The sequence below is a fragment of the Pseudorca crassidens genome, chromosome 3, assembly GCF_039906515.1.
Source record: "Pseudorca crassidens isolate mPseCra1 chromosome 3, mPseCra1.hap1, whole genome shotgun sequence".
Lineage (NCBI taxonomy): Eukaryota > Metazoa > Chordata > Mammalia > Artiodactyla > Delphinidae > Pseudorca > Pseudorca crassidens.
In genome coordinates, this window is record NC_090298.1 from 39,808,513 (window position 1) to 39,827,510 (window position 18,998).

Genomic DNA, 18,998 nt, shown 5'->3' on the forward strand with positions numbered 1-18,998 from the left:
CACAGTTTCTGCATTAGATGGTGCTAGTAGGTATGATGTCATCATATCTTAACGAAGCTGAGTTTTCAGTGGTTCCCACAATAAAAAGAAAGAACCATGTATAAATCAATGCAAAACAGGAAATGAGGGGGATGGTGTCCAATCTGATTCCCACGTTTGAGAACTTGTGCAATGCTGGGCAGCTGCATGCATGCATCTCATTACTAAGTAGTTGTGGTTATTCAAGAATGAACTAACATATTATTTTTTCTTTAAATTTTTGTGTATTATTTATATGTACTAAGTTTTTAGAACAAAAGTACTCATTCCTTTGTTTGGACTTCACTACTTACTAAATGGAATGTTAGGTATCTTTGTCTAGGAGCACCGTGAGGAAACTTCTTTAGAAAAGAAGAGGTCCATGAACAGAGAAAATCTGGAAATTTCTGTGATGGTGATTTCCACTAATCTGTAAGCTCCAGATGGTTAGGGACCAAGCCCACCTTGTTTACTGTTCCATTCCCAGCACCTACTGTAGTGTCTGGCATATCACTACCACTCAAATATACAAGTTGAGTTCTTTTATTCAGTAATCAAATGACGTAAATGGTCTTGATGAGTAAGCCGACTGCTACTGCAGGCATGGAAAGTAAGAGAAACTAAGTGTTCCAAGAAAGATATGTTTCTTAGTAAAAATTGAAGGTTTGGATAAATTTTGAGTAGAAAGTCAATTTTGTGCAAGGCTTGTATCTATTATGAGAATGATTCCACATTTTGATTTTTTTTCAGAAACAAGAGAAAGCAAGTTTTGAAATCATATTTGTGAGTATGTCTGCCAGTGCTAAAATGCTCATCAAATGAGAAGTGAAACTATTTGAAAGTCAAAAAGGCATGGGTAAGTTCTTGCTTATGCATGTGGGTGCATAAAAAATTTTACTCTTAAAATTATGATTCAAGCAAAATTCACCCCTCTGTACTTAACCTTTTCATGAAGTAACAGGTGGCAAATGTTTGAGTCAAGGCAACAAACCCATTTTTCCAGTGAATAAATATTCCAGTTATCTATTGCTGTACCATAAAGCACCCCAAAATTCAGTGGCTTAAAATAACAATTTACTCTTATCTGTCACAATTCTGTGGGTTGACTGGACTCAGCTGGTCAATTCTTTGAGTTTTTCAGGAGATTGCAGTTAAGTGTTGGTTCAGTCAGGTAGCTAGATGACTAGGATGTCTTCTTTTTTTTATATCTGGTACTTAGGTTAGCTGGAAGAGTTAGGGGTTGGCTGGGGATTTGGCTCTCTACAAGTCTTGTATTTATTATCCGTTGTAGCATAACAAATTACCAAAGACCTGCAGCTAAAAACAACACAATTTATTATCTCACAGTTTCCACAGGTCAGGAGTTTGGCACACCTTAGTGGCATCCTCTGGCATCTCACAAACCTGCAATCAAGGTACCGGCCAGGGATAGGTTCTCACCTGGGGCTTCACTAGGGAAGAGATCCATTTCCATGGTCACTTAGGTTGTTGGCAGAGCTCATTTTCTTATGATTGTAAGACTGAGGCATTCAGCTTCTTGCTGGCTGTCAGCTGGATGCTGCCCACAGTTCTTTGCTATGTGGGCTTCCTCAAAATAGCTGCTTACCTCATCAAGCCAGTAAGAAGCATCTCCTAGCCTGTCTGCTACCAAAATAGACGTCTTAGGTAACGTAACAAAATCATAGGAGTGGCAATCTATGATCTTTTCCATATTTTGTTGGTTAAAAGCAAGTCACAGGTCCTACCCACACCCAAGCAAGGAGGATTACACAATGGTATAGACGAGGAGGTGGGGATCATGGGGTAAGGGTGTCACAATTTTTAAGTTCCACCTGTACTGGACTACCAAAGGTTCTGTATTGTTTTATATGTTATGTTTGTGTATACTCTTTATTTGGATTATCATTTATATCCCTATTGCTAGGCAAAATCTCATTTATCCTGTAAAATAAAGCTTTCTTACTTTTTTGGGTAGATCTTGCTGAAACTTCCCCTGAAAAAAAAGACATATCACAATCCTTCTCTTCCCTTTTGTACCTTTTATCTTTTTCTTATTATTTATAATGTATTATATTATATTTATAATGTATTATAAAAATTTGCTCAATTGTCTGCCTCTCTTACCTTTATGATATTCTAAAAAGATTGGAATCATATCCTAATTATATTTGCATTTTCAATATTTCACACAGAGTTTAACACTTAATAACACTTGATTATATCATGGTCTCAACAACATATATTCTCCAATTGTTCAAAAAAAAGACAAAATTTATGACAAGGAACAATAATATCCATAATGGTTCGAACTTATTTTCTTCAAGATTAATATTTTATTGTCAATCAAGAGAAACCATAATAAAAGTGCATGCTACTAGGAGATACAAAGTATTTGTTTTAATAGTTTCATTATTATTTTTCTATTGTAATGATTGCAATTATATGTAATCTAATTATTACATTATTATGGAGGATATTAGGGTTTTCTTTGGGATTTTTTTCTGTGCTTTGCTTTTATAAGATCTAGAAGAAATGTGTAGAGTATTAACTCAGCTAGACACAGCAAAGATTTGGGGTTGATATTTATGTTAGATAGGAAAAAAGATCATAGGTGAATTTTATTTTCTTTTTTATGTTTAATTTTAATTTAGTGACATTGATTTATTTGAGAGTAGTTCTCATTGGGTGATGGGTTACTTTCTATAGCATGTACCTCTGTAATATTGAATTTGTATGACTTTATAATTTCTTTATATTTAGAAAAAATTATTTTAAGAAGAAACAACAAAAATAAAATATGATTTTTGAAAGACTAATTATAAACAATAAGATAAAATTCATGTCATTCAAAATATAATTTAAATACTGGCACTGCTAACTTTAATAAAGATTAGAGAAAGTCAGGAGAAACTAAGAAGTAAGTTTTTATTAACAAAATATATTTTTATATTACTCTTTTCATAACATAAACATCATAAACATCTTTCTATGTTAATAAATATACTTTTATAACATCAGTTGTAATGGGTTCACGGTAAAGAAATAATACAATTTATTTTACCAGTTACTTTTTAAAATATTTCTAATTTTTTATTTGTAAAAATACCATTATGATGAATTGTTTTGTTCATAAATCCATTTTCTGGTGGGACAAATTTCTAAATAGACAATCCTTAAATTAAAAAATTGTATTGTTTTTTCTTTAAGCTTTTAGCAAATATTTTGCTAATTTGCCCTCTAGAATAGTTGTGCCCAATCACACTCCCATTTTCATATGTATGAGAGTTCCCACTTCTGTGTGTATATATCAGCTTCTATATGAGAATATGTGTTTGCTGATTTCATATAAAAAGTTTCTTACTTTCAAAATAAATGGTTGATTAATACATGAGTTGAATATTTTTTGTATGTTTGTCATTTTAAATTTTTTGTTAGTTGTATCATCATATTATTACCCACTTTTTCTGAGAGTTTTGACTTTTTCTATTTTAACAGTAAGGGCTCTTTATATATTTTTGGGAGCAACCCCTTGTCTGTCAATCTTGCCATAAATAATTTTCACAGTTTATATTTGCTTTTTTAATCTATACATGGTATATTTGGAAATGCAGATGTTTAAAAATTATATAATAACATCTATTTATATATTATTAATTTTATGTTTACATGGCTTTGCTATATAATTATTAAGAATTTTACATTTTATTTTAGGCCTTTTGTGATTATTGCCTCAATCTTTCTTTTTGTGTTTAAATTTTTAAACTTTTTATTTTGAAATGATTAGATTCTCAGAGAAAGTTGAAAGCATAGTACAGAGGTCCTCATAAACCTTTCAACAAATTTCCTTCAATGGTAACATTTTATATAATACAATATCAAAACCAGAAAATTGACATTGACACAATATTGCTAACTAGACTATAGACTTTCAGATTTCAGCAGTTTTTATATGCACTCATGTGTGTGTAGCTCTACAATATTCTATTGCATGTACAGATTCATGTAACCGCCACCACAATCAAGGCACAGGACTGTTCCATTACCACAAAGGGACCCTCCTATGTTATGTCAATCCCCATCTCCCCATTCCTAGCCCCTGCCAACCACTACTCTCTTATCCATCTATAATTTTGTCATTTAGAGAATTTTTTTATCAAGGGAACCATGCATAACATTTTTTTGATTGGATTTTTTCACTCTGCCTAATACCTGGGTTTATTAAATGCATATATTTCTTTTTTTGGTTTTGTTTTGATACCTCCACTTCTCCATTTATATTTTGTTTGATTTTATTATTTAACTTATTTTTTTTTATTAATTTACGGTGTTAACCATTGTGATTGAGTGGTGGGAGGTGGTATAGAAGTCTCCACCTCCCTCCCCATCCAGATGAGGTATTGTTAGGACTACTTCATGCCGCCTTACAGCTGTCTCCTGGCCTTTGGCTTCACTGGTGGATCATCAAGCTCTTCTAACCCTTACTCTTCAAGTAATCCTTTGTTTAGGACACACAAGAGACCTGTAACTTAACTGTCCCTAAGGCTAAAATCTCTGTGCAGTGCTATTGAAGACTCATGATCCTTATATAAGGCTTCTAAAACTCATAGTCTCTGATATTGATGACAATGATATAATACTAGCTGCAGTTTATTGAGTACTTGGTATATACATTGAATAGTTTTCAGTTGATGTCTAATTTAAGCCTTACAACCACTGTACTAAATAGGTATTATAGCTCCATTTTACCAATGAAGAAACTAAAGCAAGTTAATATCAAAAATTTTAACTACTAAGTCCACAGTGAGGATTCTAAGGAAAGTCTGTGGAACATTACAGCCTGTGTAATAAACCATTCTATTATTAATATCACCACAATTTGGACAAACTGTAATAAAAAATCCAAATGATCAGGAGATAGTATCTAAGAGATGTACTTGTGGAAAAGATCTCTATTTTCTGCCCTTAACTATAGTGATGAATTAGGTGATACTAAACTTTCTGATGGATTGATACAACCATGGCCGTCTTCCTAGGAAAATAGTGACTCACACCATTGCTTTAACATTGGCCTAATTTTAATATACTGATTTCCCAGTTGGTTTAGACTTCTACATGAAAATCAACAGAAGATCCTCTCAGTGAGCAGTCTATGCTGGTCCACTGACATTAGATAGTTAGGGATTAGTTGACTACACTAAAAGCTGTTGAATAATGCTTTTTTGAAAAGAGTGTCAACTTATCCTGACATTGTCCTGACATATGTTAATATTTTGTATTCTTTATTTGATGATCTAGGCTTACCTAGTTAATCAGAACATAACAAGAAAGAGAAAGCCATCTCAACTCCAGAAAATGACATTGATCCCATCTGGAAAAGTGCTCAGGTAATATAATTCATTTGATACTGGTCTTTGCTGATCTTTTTCTTGTCCCCTCCAAGAAACAGAAGAACATTACCTACAACTTCCTGACTGAAAAGTTAGGAGAGCTCTACTCAATGTTTGAATCTACTCTTCTTAGTGATAACCCTTGAGAAAACTATACCAATCATCCCTTATCTACTGTAAGTGGCCTGGCTCAGAAAACCCATGGACTTCTCTTTTTCTAAGAACTAGTTAGACATACTCTACCTTTGGGCAGTTGAGGTTAGTCTATAGGTTGTAGGAGCAGTGCCTTATCATAAACCATATATAAACTATAGGTTGAAATTTTCTCTCTCTTTTTTCTTCTTCTAATGAGTTGAACAATTCTTTCAATGTACCTTTCAATCTCTAAGATTAATTTCTTGGACATTTCCCCAGTGAGCTCCTAAGTGATCCTGATAAGGGTCCACATTTTGTGTAAGCTTAATATTGCACATTCAAAAGAGATTTAAATTTCCAAATCATTTAATGTATGCATAGGGTGTCAGGGGAAGAAAGGATAATTACACCAGTTATGGTCAACTTTAGGGATTCTTAAGTACATATTTTCTCCTATATTATTTTCTACCCACTTTTCTCGTTCCCCTATTAAAAAAATAGCTAAGTTGATCATTTATCATTTGGGGATCTCAATGCTGAGAGTATCAGTGGCTCCAATGGTGTCCTCTTTGGAGAGCTGAGGAATGTGAGAATTATTTTCTTATGGGCCATTCTTCTAGTCTGAGTCAATATTAATTTAAATGGTAAATTCTACAACTTTATGTAAAGAATGGGAGTGTTGAAAGATAGTAAAATGTATGATTTTGAGCAAGCACACAAAACTGTACTTCTCTCTCATCTGTGTTCAGAAACAACTAAAAAATAATGCTAGTGGGTCTGCAGATTGGAGCATTAAAATGATTTTTTGATTATTGATAAAAGTTGAAATGAACACTGTGGCTTAGGACAAATACCAAAAGGCACTAACTATCTGTTTTCTCTGGGTCTAGAAGTTAAAAAATCTGCCATTTGAGCAGATGCCTACCCAAAAAAGAATGAAGGAGTAAGAGATTAAATTCCTCAAGTCAGAATTTTTGATAGATTAAATCTATTCAACTGAGAAGTTGGAATCAATGGCTGGCTATCATTGACCAAAAAGATAACCAGGGAAGTTAAAAGGAAAAAGAAATTATCTTCAGGGAAAGAAGGAAGGGGAGAGAAACATTTCTCCTTCTAACAGTAGGAAAGCTCTGGAGAAAATTTATTCATATATCTTACCACATTGTTCATTGCTTACACTTTCTTTAGCTCCTCTCTGAGGTGCATTTATCATCTAGGTCTGCCTTGCTAGCCACAAGACATGGGAAAACTACTCAACTGCTCTAATTTAGGGATCAATTTTTTATATGCCAAATGGTCATCATAATAGGACCTACTTCATAGGTTTGTTGTAAGGATTAAATGATGTAACTCATGACCAATCCTCATCATAGTGTCTGACACATGACAAACACTCAATAAATAATAGGGCAAAGCAATGTCTGTACCATATGAAATCTGATCTCACAGGTACCAGAAACTGAGTAATGTTTGATCACTTCCATGCCAAATTTAACTCTTGGCCTAACTATGTCTAAATTTACTTATATGTAAGGTTGGCCTAGGATGATAAAGGATTGAGAAGAATTAGGTTAACTGCATCGTTGACACTGGTATTTATGGCTTTTAGTTTCTAGCGGGGGAGGAAAAAAAATCTAATTCTTGGCCCAAGGGAAAATTACTGTAAGAATATGGAGTCACATAGAATTTCAAAGGAATGCTGAAGAAACAGAAAACTGATGAAGTTTCAGAAGCAAGAACTGATCTTTAGTTGAAATGAAGGAGAAATGTAAGCCAATTTTAAAAATCTTGTATTCCTCAGCCTTGGAGAGAGAAAAACCATTTGCTTGTATTGAAGACATGTTCTTGCCTCTTGGGTGTACAGATGGTAACAGAAAGTCTCTAAAAGAAGTTTTCAAAAACCAGACTTCCCTAGAGAGAGGACTCAGCAACTTGATATAGCAACTTCCCAAAATGGCACAGAACAGAGAAAAGGTGATACCACATATGGAAACTGTGGGTGTTAGAAAGGGCACATTGGTTCCAGGTAGCCTAAAAGCAATATGTAGCTACTCTGGTGACCTTTTGCTGGTCAAAGACCATTTAAAATTTCAGATCAGATGATCAATGGAGAGATTCTCTTCTGAACTTCAACAACATATTGCTGTCAGGATAAGTAACACTTTCAATAAAAAGATTCAGTTTATTTTTTTCAAGATAAAATTTTCCACTGAACAATACATTGGATCCTTTATAGTTGATATTATTGGAATAAAAACTTCTATCCTGAGCCTAGATTTAGTCAACTTCTAGGAACTTCAGTAGAAGGACTTAATTTCCATTTCTGGGACAATGTTGCAAAATTGATTTTTATGCCTATTTCTGCACTGCTATCTAGTCCCTCCCTCCCTCTCTTCCTTCCTTCCTTCCTTCCTTCCTTCCTTCCTTCCTTCCTTCCTTCCTCCCTCCCTCCCTCCCTCCCTCTCTCCCTTCCTTTCTTTCTTTTTTTGTTAGCTAGTTTGTTAGGTATTGGAAATATTGTGCCCATCAGAGTAACAAGGGAGTTCTCACGGGCTTTGAGGACTGGATACAATTGAGAACTACCTTATTATTCTAAGTCCTACCTCTGTCTGGCTATGTTATTTCTTGGAATATATTTGACCTCAAGATAATTCTTTGCTTTGCTTTACTGGTCTTTGTTTTGTTTTTTAATTTTGTAAAGTGTTTTAAAACAGTAGTGTATTTTACACTTTCCTAAAGTATTCTTAATTAATTTGGCTAATACAACTAGAGTGATATTGAAGAAACAAGCTATACATTTTCTAATATTAAGTAGGTAACACATTTTAGTTTTTATTGCAGTGGCTTTTTATGTACAGTGCATTTGGAATATAGCAACATTATTTTCCAAAATGTTACTTTAGGGAGTCATTCTTATACTAAGAGAAAAAGAAATAATATATAAGAATAACATATTTTTAGTTAGATTGCTACAGATATTTTATGTTCTAGAATTTATTCTAGTTTTACACTTACACTGCCAAAAGTTAATATTTTTACTCAGACAAACCTTTAGGGCACTTTAAAATCTCTTTATCACACTCAGCTCAATTAAAAACTATGTCCCAAATGTCAGAATCTTTATCAAATGCTAAATAGCATACAGGGAAGGAATTTCTAAGTATCTAAAAGCCAGTCAAGAATTAAATTGCTCCCAAGCATCAGTTAGTATGTGGAACAAAATACCTTTGTTATAATTCTATTTTCTTACCATTTCAGTTTTTTAGAAGTTGGTTTACCTTTCCACTTACCGTGGATATTCTTGTTTAAATCTCCAAAGAAATAAAAAACATTTATTGAAATAAATGTTTACCTTTAAAATTTTTTGTCTTTACATTAACTCAGGTTGAGACAAAATTGCTGTATTCTAAATGTCCACAAAAAATGCTTAAAAATGAAATGGATTAAAATGTAAATATTTTCTTTGGTACTTGTGATGCAAAAATATGAGTCTTTGAATTGCCCCACTGTTCATGGCAAAGCAATGTCTGTACCACGTCCAATATGATCTCACATGTACTAGAAACTGGAGAGTTTAAAAGCCCTTCTATTCTTTCCCTTTCAGTAACTGCCTTCACCCTTTGGGGCCACTTTCATGTGCCAGACCCAGTGGAGCTGTGTTAACATTAACACAATCCCCCTGACAGAAAATCAGATCAATTGTAAGCCAGTTCTTTACTGAGGTAAACAGCTTTAAGGGCTGACTGGAAACCCACTTGACAAAATAAATATATATTTGTTACCCCAGCCTTGTTTATCTCTCATATCTGCTTTTTTTTATTACATAAAGGAAACCTAGTCTTAATATAATAGTGAATGTCATTTTTAATAAAGCTCTCTTTCACTTCACAGAATTAAGTCTACCTAGGATTGGTTCTCTTTAAAGAGAAGGGAAGTAACATTTGCTATGTGTGTGCTTCTCCTGTCATGTATTGGGCAACTGTGTGGTGACAATACTCTGTCATTCCCAGTTCATTGATTAGTCATTCCTGTAAGGATTACACAGATATGTATTCCTGTAAACAACACTCAGAAAACCACACTGTATCTGTTTTGACTTCTTTATTCTCCACAGCAACCCTGAGAATACAGTATTGGTCCATTTCACAGAGGGGGCAACTGAGTCATAGAGATGTTCAGGAATGTAGTTTGGGATAAGCAACTACTTAATTAACTTGGGCCCATTTAACTGCAAAGTTGGTACCTTTCCCTTTTTGTTTTTTGTTTTTTTTTGGTTGGTTTGCTTTGCTTTGCTTTTTGGCCACGCCACATGGCATACAGGGGATCTTAGTTCCCTCACCAGGGATCAAACCCCGGCCCGCTGCAGTGGAAGCACAGAGTCCTAACCACTGGACCTCCAGGGAAGTCCCAGTACCTTTCCGTTTTTCTGCCTCATGAATTGGATGTTTCTACTACAAGTGTGTGTGTGTGTGTGTGTGTGTGTGTTTGTGTGTTCTGACAAAAATCAATGATGTTTCCAGTACTAGTTAAGAACAGCGCATTTCCCCAGTCTGAACAGTTTCTGATTTGAAAATGAAATCTCATTTCTCTCATCAGATGAACAAAAACATGTTTACAAGAACTTACTATACAGTTGAACAATAAGTAACAATAACACCCTACATTTTATACAACTTTACAGCTTTCAAAGCAATTTCATATCTAATCATCTCATTTTGTTTTTCAAACAACACTGGGTATAATTATTATATGAATTTTCAAATCAAATTTATGCCAATAAGACTGGGAAGCTTAAAGAGGTGGTACAGGGCTAAGGGTTGAAAAAAAAAAATCAAAATTGTGTTATATAGTCCATAGCAAATGAGAAGCAGTATCACAGTAAACAAACAAAAAAGCACTGCATTTGCAGTTCCAAAACCTGGTTGCTATTTTCCAGCTGGACAAGAATGCAGCACAGGAAGAATTTAGTACTCACCTCTCAAAGCCCCAATTCCTTCATGTTTAAATTAAGGGATTAAATTAGAGATAAATACTGAGGCTCCTCGTTCAACCTATTTTAACATAGATATCTCCTGGTCTAGATAAGGTTTCCCAAAGTCTAAATCTATCCCCCAAATTTCTGCAATGTCATTCCTGTTCCCAGCTTGTAATGCCCTGGGTACCAGGTGCCCCTGGGCTCCTCTTTGTGTGTGCTGTCCCTGGTTTGCATTATGTCTACCCAGGTGTGAAATTCTGCCCCTTCCTTGGCTGCTAGGAACAAAACAAAAGGTAAACAATGAGCATACATAATTGTAGCAGATTCTACTAAAGTTATGGTCACAAGATGGAATCCCATGGTTCATATGCACAAAAACCTCAATTCCGCATAAGACGTTCCTTCTCATAAAGTCATGTTGGGTACCCTGCCAACGGCAATTTTTCTTTCATCCACCTATACCTAGCCTTCCTTCAATGTATTAGTCTGCTCAGGTTGCCATAAGATAACATATACTGGGTGGCTTAAATGACATAAATTTACTTTCTCAGTTCTGGAGATTAGGAGCCCAAGATCAAGGTGCCAGCAGGGTTGGTTTCTGATAGATTTCTCTAACTGGTTTGCAGACAGCTGCCTTCTTCTTGCTGTGTCCTTACCCTGTTTTTCCTCTGTGCAGAGAGAGAGAAGAGAAAAATAGAAAGAAAGAGAAAGCTAAACAGAAAGAGAAAGAGAGGAAAAGAGAGAAAGAGAAGGCAAAAGAGAAAGAGAGAGAGAGAGAGAGAGAGGGAGAAAGAGAGTGCCTAGAGTCTCTTCCTCCTTTTACAAGGGCACCAGTCCTATTGGATTAGGGTCCCACCCTTATAATCTCATTTAACCTTAATCACATCCTTAAAGACCCTATCTCCAAAGAGAGTCACATTAGAGACTCAATGTATGAATATTTGGGGGAGGAGCCTAATTCAATCCAGAACATTCCATTATTCCAAGTTCTCTCTCTACTTCCTTTTTCTTTCTTGCTCTCACTCTCACTCTTCTAGTGCTCTGAAACATCCAAATTCTTTGCTTCTCAAACACCTCCTCAGTCTTAATTCTAAACTTGCATTCCAAGTGCTCAATTTGGAGGATGAGGAGAGGAAAGAAAGGGAAGGAAACAGAAGGAAAAGAAAGACAGTCTTCTATTGCTACATCTCTCCTTTAAACATTTGTAATATATAAATGGTATGTGTTGCACTGACTCTTCAAAGTACAAGAAAGCAATATACCTAGATTTACCAATTTACATATAAAAATATGATTGCCAGAACCTCCTCATTTTATAAGGATTTAATGACACAATGAGAAAAGTGTACAAAGCACTGTGAATTCTCAGGAAAGAACAGTGCTATAAATATACAAGCACAGAAATCCAGACTTCACTGATACAGTGACCAAATAGTCTGTTTTAAAACTTGGCAAAAATATTAATGCACATGTTTCAGTTAACCAGACAGAAATTTTGCGACTTGGAGGACATCATAATTTTGCAGTTATGATACATAACCCAGTGCCCAGGAGAGGGGTATAGGCACATAGATGGTATTTAACCAATATTTGTGAAATGAATGAGCTAGTTTTATCACTTAAAGCCTGCTTCTATGTCCTAAAGTTACTAGTTTTATTTTGGTGAATTGTATTTTAAAAAACTGAGGTTAAAAAAAAAAAATATATATATATATATATATATATATATATACACATAAACACATGGCAGCTGTAGCCTGTTGTCTTACCTTCAATCAGGCCTTGTGGTAAAGCACATGTTAATGCTTTGTTGACAGGCTGCAGTATAAATTAGAGGCATTATGGTTCAAAGGAGAGGAATTTACCTTCAGTCTCCTTTGTGGAAGTTCTGCACTGATGCATGGGTGTCCACATCCATTCGTGCCCACCTGGGCCTAACTTCAAATGTGAGTTGATGCTTTTCTTTTCTTTCTGAATTGCATCCAGGCTGAGTAGATGGCAAATGCTCAGTTCTCTCTAAAGCAAGTTGGGATTTAGTAAAGCAGTTGGGTTACCCTCCTGGCACAAAGAGCAGCAACACAGCTGAGGAGGATTGATGATTTTTAACAGCAAGAGAATATTTGAGCCTTCCTTCCATGAGATGCCAGTGGAAGAAGCTAGAAAATAGTGAGTTCAGGTTTCTTTACTCTTGACATGATTTAAGTTTTCCGACTGTGCAAAAAACTTTAAAGACATATTTTAAAACTTTCAAGCAGCTATTGGAACATCAAAATGTTCTTGCTCAGAAGTGACTGGATGGGGCTTCCCTGGTGGCGCAGTGGTTGAGAGACTGCCTGCCGATGCAGGGGACACGGGTTCGTGCCCCGGTCCGGGAGGATCCCGCGTGCCGCGGAGCGGCTGGGCCCGTGAGCCATAGCCGCTGAGCCTGCGCGTCCAGAGCCTGTGCTTCGCAACGGGAGAGGCCACAGCAGTGAGAGGCCCACGTACCGCAAAAAAAAAAAAAAAAAAAAAAAGTAACTGGATGATTTAATTATAAATTGTTCTGAATATTTTGAAACATTTTCCTTCAAAGTAATATATTTCAATGAATATGAATGTAATTGGTACATTCACTGTACCTCCAAATGCAAAATGTGCCTATATTTGCATATGTTTTCATCTAATTACACAACCTAATTTTAAGAGGCTATGTCTTCATAGGCTTGAAGACGAGGTACTGAGTTTTTGGTTTTTTTAATTAATTTCTATTGGAGTATAGTTGTTTTACAGTGTTGTGTTAGTTTCTGCTGTACAGCAAAGTGAATCAGTTATACACATATCCCCTCTTTTTAAAATTTCCTTCCCATTTAGGTCACCACAGAGCATTTAGTAGAGTTCTCTGTGCTATACAGTAGGTTCTCATTAGTTATCTGTTTTATACATAGTAGTGTATATATGTCAATTCCAATCTCCCAATTCATCCCACCCTCCTTCCTCCCTTGGTGTCCATAAGTTTGCTCTCTACAGTTGTGTCTCTATTTCTACTTTGCAAATAAATTCAACTGTATCATTTTTCTAGATTCCACATATGAGCAATATTATATGATATTTGTTTTTCTCTGTCTGACTTACTTCACTCTGCATGGTACTGAGTTTTTATGATTAAGGATTCACCCTGTCTTTTCTCCTGTGAATGAGAAACAAAAAAGTTAAGTAGAAGCTTCAATATTCTGTCTGTCATTGATGAACAGCTTGAATCCAAATCTTGGCATCACTAGATATCTTTAGCCTTGTAACCAGAAACTCCCAAGGATTTTATCGGGACAACATCCTTCTTCATAGGAAAATGCCTTAATCCTGTAGTTTATTTGTTCAGCTTCTAGGAATACCTTGCTCTTGTCCAAATAGAGTTCTGTGAAGGTTGGAGGTTTAAGTGGAGGATGGAGCTTGTATCTGGAGGCATCAGCACAGACAGATGTCAGAGACCAGTCACAGACATTGATATTTCCAGTTGCAAATTGCAGCTGTGATACTGACTGACTGACTAGAGAAGCTGGCTAGAGACGTTCCTAGGCTGTCAGCATAGTTAGGGGCACAGGCCCTGGCATCCAACTCAGGCTCAAATCCTACTGGCTCTTCTACTCATTAGCTGGGCATCTTTGGATGAGTTACTTCACCTGTTAAGCCTCAGTTTCCTCATTTATAAAATGGGGTAAAATGGGGCTAATAACACCTAATCCGTGGCAAGCTGCCATGATTACATAATTTAGGTAATTGGTGCCAAGTGCAGTGCCTGTACTGAGTGCTCTATAAATGTGAGTAGGGTTATAATTAGAGGCATGGCCTGGATTTGGTGACATCTTAGAGCCATAGGTCACAGCCCTGCCTGCACATTAGAATCACCTGCGGAACTTTTAAGACAAGCCAATGCCCAGGCCCACCCTGGAGATTAATTTAATTTAAAGCTCCCCAGGTGATTCTAATGTGCACAAAGGTTGTGCACTGCCATAGACATGCCAGTTTTCAAATCTATAAGGGCTTTTAGCAATCAGTGAAACCGATGGCCTCCTTTTCCAGATGGGGATGAGAACCAGTATAGTTCAATGATTTGTCTATAGGATCATTTTTAGTAAGTGGCAGGGGATGCAACCTTCCTGATTTCCAGCCCAGAATACTTTCTCCTTTATAGAATATATTAAAACCTGACACATTTCCCCTGATAGTTTTAGGGATTTTGTCATTTATTAAGTTAACTGGTAACGAGATTTTGTACTATGGTGGCGGAACCTGGTTAATATACCATGCTCCTTTGATAGGATAGTATTCCTGAAGCTTTGTTGTGAAGGTGTAGCATATAAGGGAATATAAGTTTTCCTTAGAATAAGGAGTTGTACCTGTTGGCCATTTGTATGTCTTCTTTGGAAATATATCTATTCAGTTCCTCGGCCCATTTTTTTTTTTTTTTTTTTTTTTTGGTACGCAAGCCTCACACTGTTGTGGCCTCTCCCGTTGTGGAGCACAGGCTCCGGACGCGCAGGCTCAGCAGCCATGGCTCACGGGCCCAGCCGCTCCGCGGCATGTGGGATCTTCCTGGACCGGGGCACGAACCCGTGTCCCCTGCATCGGCAGGCGGACTCTCAACACTGAGCCACCAGGGAAGCCCTCGGCCCCATTTTAAATGGATTTTTTGTTTTTTAATTGAGCTGTGTGAATTCTTTATATATTTTGGATATTAATCCCTTATCAGATACTTGGTTTGCAAATATTCTCTCCCATGTACGACAACATGGATGAAACTGGAGGGCATTATGCTAAGTGAAATAAGTCAGACAAAGACAAATATTGTATGATATCACTTCTATGTGGAATCTAAAAAAGCCAAATGCATAGAAACTGAGAGTAGAATGGCGGTTACCAGGGGCTTTGAGGGTGAGGGAAATGGGGAGATGCTGGTCAAAGAGACCACAGACTTCCAGTTAGAAGAAGAATATGTTCTGGGATTTAGTGCACAGCATGGTGACTGGAGTAACAGTAATATATTATATGCTTGGAAGTTGTTAAGAAAGTAAAGCTTATATGTCCTCATCATAAAAAAGAAATAGTAATTATGTGACCTATTGGAGGTGTTCACCAAGGCCATGTTGGTAATCATTTTGCGAAATAACAGCATATCAAATCTACACTTTGTACATCTTAAACTTACTTAATGTCATGTGTCAACTCTATCTCAATAACGCTGAAAAAAAAAAGGAGCTGTGTGCGCGATCTCCAAAGTTGTATTCTTTTGGGTTTATCCTTAGGACAAAGAAGCAAAAGCATTTCTCCTTAGTGCCTGAGTGTCTCAGGGATGCAGTACAAGTACCTGACTGGCACAAACTGATCACAGTGCTGGAGGCTGGGGAGCAGCTTCAGTGACCCCTGCTTCCAGGACCGTTGCTTTTCTCCCCCTAGTTGCCCCAGTTACACAGCTGCTGGAGCGGCCCCGTTAATTAGGTGATGTGTCTCGTTCCCCACCATCTGGATGACACTGTCCGCCCAGTCCCATCCCAAGTCTCCCTTCTGGCGCATTGTACACCATGCCCCTCCCCCTTAAGAAGCACTTGGGGACTCAGCCCCTCACTTGAGCTCCATGTGGGGTGTAGTGGTGTGTCGGGTACCACAAGGGAAAGTGCCAGGGACAGTTCAAGCAAGAGACCCTACAGTGTAAAGTAACCAAGAAAAGAAGACCGAAGTTGAAGTAAACCTTGTGTGACTGAATTGGGATATCTTCTCAGGAAGCAGTAACAATTCAAGTGTTTTACCATATTCTCAAATCAAGATGTCTGAAGCTTGCAAACATACTTGTGCAATAGAGAATTTATACATTAGGAGATGCCTTACTGTATATATACATATATGTTACATATAAATTGTAAAATGCTTCACTCTACTTTCCTTACATTTTCTATGACAAAAAATGAGTTGCACTTGGTGTTGGGTAAAAAGAAAGACCCCAGTAAATACGTTAGAACATCATTTTCAAGCATTTCTGAATCTTTTCTTTTTACATCCAAATTTCTTGATAGAGAGTCTTCAATAAGATAAAACTATTCTAAGAATATTATATATGTGTGTGTGTGTGTTTGTATATACAATATGCAGTATTCTACAGTTGATTATTTCAAGAAAATTCGCAGTTATATAGGAGTGCCTGGTAGGAATTGAAACCACATTGAATTTTTGTAAGTGATACAAAATTAGGTTTGTTTAATAATTTGTACAAACCATTACTCTTAAAGAAATTGAACTGCACCCAGACTAAAATTCCCAGATTCATCCTCCTGCCAAATGTTATTAGCAGCAAGTTAAAAGTGCGCCTGCTGTCACTGTGACCTCAGCTGACCTCTTAATTTCTTGAGTTCAAGTCCAATTAACCTCTAGGAAGAGGCACAACTGTTCTAACCAGACAAGTCAATAGAATCCAATAGTAATCATTTCATTTTCTGCCTTGTCAAAGGGTGGCCCTCCCACCTAACCCATTTCACACAAAGGTGGTCATTTATCACCGCTTAGAGAACTGTACTGAGCCATGTCCAAGCCCTGCCTGAAGTACATTCATCAACTGCACAGACAGGGGCTGGGGTGTGCTGTGCTTTGGGAGGGCTTAGCAGAAGGTGCTGCTGGAAAACCTGCCTTGTCTCTGCAACCTGTTGGTGTGCTTTGCATAACAGCACCCAGCGTGTGGACCCAGACTGAAAGTGGTAAATGGGTAATGTATTTCCTTCAAGGAAAGCTATCCCCTTCCTGAAGAATATATAAAGTCTTTCTTTCCAGGGCAGCCAGACATTGCTATAATCATTTTTAAAAGACTCACTTGGAAAGTAAACGGTGAAAAAATATCAGTAAAAAGAACTAGATATGTACAACCAAACCTCTTTCCCATCTAGGCTGCTCCTAGAAAATGAGGGAAGACCATTACCTGTGTAGTACACGTAAAATAAAGTTTACTTTAAACCAATTTTCTAGATGACTATTCACAAATAATCTAAGATGTTCATGGTAACACATGCATTTCCAGAAGTAGTTCTCTGAAATAAGAATTTTTTCTGAAAATGACATTTTATTTACTCTAATATTAATATGACTTATGAACTGATTTATTAGAAACTGAATTCTAGAAAGGATCTAAAAATGAATTAAGGTAAAATATTTTCAGTGCTTCCAATTACATAAAATATCAGTATGGAAAGTTGATATTATTTTATTTATATTCCTACGACAGGGCTATGGATATTTACATATATATGCCCATTTTCTTATGCTTTGATTGTTATCATCTCAATAAATATGAAAAATTATAAATAAGAAACTGATTATTGAGAAAATATATAATGTGTCTGCTCTGGCGGCCACTTAAAACTAACAAACAAAACTTCTCAATATAGTATTTACTTTTATATTGGATCTTTTGGGCTCTGTGGATTTAATATTTTTTTCTTAAAAAAACAAATTTCTGAACTAAGGGTCAATGTCCTTTGGCGTCACTAAGATTGTAACCTCATATCTTGCCTTTCATTTATGTTCCTCTATTTCTTTTTTATATTCCATTTCTACTCTTTTCACCAAAGAACAATAACTATAAGGTACAGAAAAGGATACTAAACGGGCAGAATTAACAATGCCAGTTCCAGACTAAGTTCCTCTCCAAAAGTGAGGCCACTTTTGTAATGGACCCTAAGGTATAAGGAATTGGTCCCTCGCTTTCTAGAATAACACTGTCCAATAGAACTTTCTATGAAGATGGAAATGTTCTGTAACCTTGCGTTCCAACAGAGTAACCAATACAGCCACATGTGCCTATGGAGCCCTTGCAATAGGGCTACTGCTGCTGAGGGACTGATAGCGCAGTATCTAGAATTTTCTCAGTTTTCACTGGTTGGGACTTAGCAGGTAGACTCTGCCCTTGAAAATTAACAAACAACCTCATACTCTCAAAGGTACAATTGACCTTCACCTTTGTTTCTGCCTTTACATTCTCACTGAGTCTGTGGCTTTTAGCTGTGCGTCTAATAACACGTGCATGGGCAGGATATGCTGATCTTAATCTCACACAAACAGGCCCAGAGTCTCAGTATGGATAGTAACAGACCTATGTGGGAATTAGAGTTATTTTCAATAGGAATTAAAACATAAAACTTTATGACATCTCACAGACTTCTAGGAAGATAGTCTCAACATGACCTGAGTTTGGTATACATGGATTAATTGGTAAATGTGAAGGACTTAGGCTATTTTTGACAAAAGAAATCATTGCTCCTTATATCGTATGCATATATTCCTTAAAGTTACAGAATGTCTCTTGCAAATAGGTTGACATTGGATGTGAATATTTTAAGGTCAATACAGAGATTGACATAAGGAAAAATTTAGGCAGCTTTTGGATTATTATTATAAAGATATAAAATATTATTTCTGTGAATTAGCAAACTGTCCTCCAATGACTATTCACATGTATGAGACAAAAA

At 36.4% G+C, this 18,998-nt stretch overlaps 1 long non-coding RNA gene across 1 annotated transcript in view; it reads left to right on the forward strand.

Annotated features, from left to right (window-relative positions):
* Positions 1-1,681: 1,681 nt before the first annotated feature.
* Positions 1,682-18,998, forward strand: part of LOC137221275 (uncharacterized) — a 51,351-nt gene continuing 34,034 nt past the window's right edge. The window contains exons 1-2 of the long non-coding RNA XR_010941957.1: positions 1,682-1,821; positions 5,314-5,402. This is a non-coding gene — a long non-coding RNA (uncharacterized lncRNA). The remainder of the gene's footprint in view (positions 1,822-5,313; positions 5,403-18,998) is intronic.